The sequence below is a fragment of the Sorex fumeus genome, unplaced genomic scaffold (genome assembly GCF_029834395.1).
Source record: "Sorex fumeus unplaced genomic scaffold, SorFum_2.1 ptg000015l, whole genome shotgun sequence".
NCBI lineage: Eukaryota > Metazoa > Chordata > Mammalia > Eulipotyphla > Soricidae > Sorex > Sorex fumeus.
In genome coordinates, this window is record NW_026606072.1 from 20480566 (window position 1) to 20484748 (window position 4183).

The 4183-nt window shown below is 41.7% G+C and overlaps 1 pseudogene; it reads right to left on the reverse strand.

Annotated features, from left to right (window-relative positions):
• Positions 1 to 3578: 3578 nt before the first annotated feature.
• Positions 3579 to 3749, reverse strand: LOC130021445 (60S ribosomal protein L39-like; annotated as a pseudogene).
• Positions 3750 to 4183: the final 434 nt, after the last annotated feature.

Here is a 4183-nt window from a genome sequence, read left to right on the forward strand (position 1 = left end):
TTACCAGACCTGATCCTGTCATAACTGGGTATTTTTTGCCCTTGACCATTCCTACCTGTTTCTTTTCAGTACTTGTCTGTCCAACTTGATGTTACCTACATGTCTGGCATTGGTGATACACACACTTACATTTTCAGCCTGGGCTGCTCTTGTGCATTCCAACTCAGCATCTATTGTTGACTGCTTAAAGTCTATTCAATCCTAATATGTATAAGAACGATCTGAAGAGCTCTGCTGCCTGTCTTCCCGCCTCTATTCTCTTCTTCCTGCTCCTGTCAGGGAAAGTCACCACCGTCTATTTGCTTAGGCATACCTTGTAGCACTGCATTGTAATACTGTCCTCCTGTTGTTCATCAAGTTGCTTGAACGGGCCCAGTAAAGTCTCCATTATGAGACTTGTTGCTACTGTGTTTGACATACCGAATAGGTCACGGGGAGCTTGTTAGGCTTTGCCATGCGGACGAGATACTCTTGGTAGCTTGCCGGCCTCGCTGAGAGGGGCAGAGGAATCGAACCCGGCTCGACTGGGCTGGCTGCACACAAGGCAAACGCTCTATTGCTGTGCTATCACTCCAGCCCCTTAGTTTTTTTGTCCTTGATACTCTCTTGCTCTAACTAATGCTTCATCCATGCTCTCCGTTTTACTTGTCAAATAGCTCTCATGTCTGTCAACTTTTCTCTCTGTTCACATCTGGAAAAAAGACTTTCTTTTATTTGTCAATTTACCTTGAAATTGGTCTTCTAATTCTACCCATGCTTCTCTCCCTTCTACTTTTTCTTTTATCTCCTATTTCTCCCGATGCCAATCTTCTCATCAATATCAGTTTATCTACCCACACTTGTATGTTATGATCTATGATGAAAAGTGGTCTTGCATGTGAAGGATGAGTGCATGGAATATGAATATAGCAAGATGTAACTTCCCAAGAAGGTCGGGGAGACCATATGTTCACATAGTACTCATTTTGCATGGTTTCAATACATATGCTTTTCAGCTACCATGAGTAAATTAACATCAGTTTCCCAACATTATTTTCCCAAAACTTTAGTCCCAATTTTTGTATTTCTATTTTATACCTTCTTTAGGAAAGTTTTCCCTTCAGAGATCAGAACATCCTTTAGACACTGGGAGCTCCCTGTACCTCCCCCACATCCAATGTGTTACTTCAAATTGAGTATCTATAGTGTCCCTTCCTCTCTGTCCAATTTCATAGTGTTCAATAAAGCTTATCTCATACTCATACATACCAAACAATATGAAACAGGAGAAAACAAAGCAAAAACTCCAGATCAAACAAAAATTTTATGAAAAGAAACTTAAAATAGATCATATTTCTTCTTCTTGTATATATCTATGTTTTTCTTCTGTTACAAGACTCAGAATTCTTTTTTCAAAATTAAAAAAAAATTTTTTGGTGGTTTACAAAAGAGGAATTGAGTGACAGTCATGTTTGGTCTATAGTCTACTTTCGGCATGCATCTCCTATCCTGGGCAGATCTTCCCAACACCCTTTATTTGGTGATCCCTTCTCTATCTGAGCTGCCTTTTCCCCCAGCATGTGGCTGGCCTCCAACCCATGGAGTAAACCTCCCGGTACTTATCTTGGGTATTCTTGGGTGTTAGTCTCCTATTTTGTTACTTTATGATCCCCAGATGAATGCAATCTTTCTATGTCTGTCCCTCTCTTTAGACTCAGAATTCTTTTGACATGAGTAAGAAGTTTACCTATCATATGTGATATTGTCAGAATTCTTTATAATATAAATGACAGTACAGTTATTTCTCCTTATTACCCCACTTAAACACTGTGGTTTACAAAGTTGTTCATGAAGCATTTGTTACAGGCATTCAATATTTCATCACCAATCGCTCTGCCACTATGACCTTCCCTCGACCATTGTCCTCATTTCCCCCAACCACTCAAGCTTGCCCCCATAGCAGGCCCAAAATAATTTATGAAAATTGTTGTATTTCACCATGGGGATATTAAATCCTTGCCTGAGGTTTACTAAGCTGTTGTTGCTAGTTGAGACTTCTGTGTTAATTTTTTTGTTGATCGAACTTGGTTGGCTTCTACATTACATTCCCATTGAATCTGTTGAGCTCCTACTGGGACATTAGTATTGGAGAGTTTGGGGATGTCACCCTGCTTTGAATGCAGCTGCATGCTTCAGAAACTCTAGAATATTTAACTGGACAGTGAGCTTATATGGCAGCAGTGGTAAAATATGAGTGTGGCTTCTGGGACTTCCAGAAGTATGGGGGCAGAAGGGAGATTACCTTCCCAACTCCAAGAAGGTCTGGCGTTTTCAGCCAAATCTCTCCTCCCTCCCCCACCCTGGTGTACTTGACAATTTTGGAAGTTTGGCATCTCTGTGGGGAGTATTGTCATTTCTTTACCATTGCTATATTAATGAATGTTTAGTTTTCTCCCTTTTCCCCTCAATTACGAATGACTATTGAACCGCGCACTTTAATGCACATGCTGACTTTTACTTTTGTGCAGATTCTTCTTCTTTTTTTTTTTTTTTTGCTTTTTTTGGGTCACACCCGGCAATATGCACAGGGGTTACTCCTGGCTCTGCACTCAGAAATTACTCCTGGTGGTGCTCAGGGGACCATATGGGATGCTGGGAATCGAACCCGGGTCGGCCACGTGCAAGCAAACGCCAAACCCGCTGTGCTATAGCTACAGCCCCCTGTACAGATTCTTCAAGTGGAATGGTTAGATCAGAGAGTTTGTTCATTTTATGTTTTCATCACTGTCACTGTCACTGTCCTCCCGTTGTTCATCAATTTGCTCAAGCGGGCCCACTAACGTCTCCAGTGTGACAATTGTTACTGTGTTTGGCATATCGAATACGTTCCAGGTAGGTTGCCAGCTTTGCAGTACGGGCAAGATACTCTCAGTAGCTTGCCAGGCTATCTGAGTGGGGCGGGGGAATCGAACTTGGGTTGTAGACGCTGTCAAAAGAAGTCAGGTATATTTTTGAATGTATTCATTTGTACCTTTCAAGACCTAATTTTTCAATAAGTATTTAAATAATGACATCAGATGAATGAATTTTTTTAGTATTGTTTTGGTTTATATTTCCCAGTATGAAATGAGTTTGATATTTTCTTTCTTTCTTTCTTTCTTTCTTTCTTTCTTTCTTTCTTTCTTTCTTTCTTTCTTTCTTTCTTTCTTTCTTTCTTTTGCTTTTTGGGTCATACTGGCAATGCACAGGGGTTACTCCTGGCGGTGCTCAGGAGACCATATGGGATGCTGGGAATTGAATCCAGGTTGGTTGCGTGCAGTGCAAATGCCCTACCTCCTGAGCTATCACTCCAGTCCCGAGTTTGATATTTTCATGTGATTAATGGCCATAAAATTTTTGGCTTTGTTGCTAGTTAGGGGCTATTTTATTTTTCACGGTATCCCAAGATTTTTTACCAAGTTAGCAACAAGGTACAGAAAGCTAGAGAAAACGAACAGATTCCCTAATCCAAGAAACATGACTTGTGCCTTTCCGCCTGCTGTGTTCAAGATAGTAACAGCCTATCACAGCAAATGCGCATGTGCCTCGTGTGACTCTCCTTACAGACCCAGCTTGGTCCTTCTTCAGTGCCTCTTCTTGGAGTTCTACTTGATCTTGTTACCAGTTTTCATCCGAATCCATTTAGGAATAGGCCGATTCTGCTTTTGTTTCTTGACCAGGAACCGCTTAATCCTGAAAGTCTTGTGGGAAGACGTGGTGAAGAGCCACGTTCACACGGATGGCGGAGGAAAGGAGAGAAAGCTAGGAGGTATTTTTTTTTTAAATAAAATCTTTGTTTTGGTTTCTGTTTTTGGCTACACCCAACAGTGCTCAGTGCTTACTTCTGGCTCTGTGCTTAGGGATCAGTCTTAGTAGGGCTTGGAAGACCATATGTAGCACTGGGGATCCAACCCAGATTGGTTGTATGTAAGGCAGGTGCCCTAAAAACACTTTTTTTCCCCCCTTCCAAGCAGTCAGTGCTCAATTCTTGGTCAACTGGGTCAGAGATCAGCATGAGGACCTGAGGATGTGGTGCTGCTCAGGTCCTCCTGGTTCTTGGGTGCTTCTAAGGATAGAATTTGTGATGCTCAGGGGACCACGTGGTGCTAGGGACTGAATGCAAGATATAAACCATAACTCTTATAACATCACTCTGGCTCTGTTT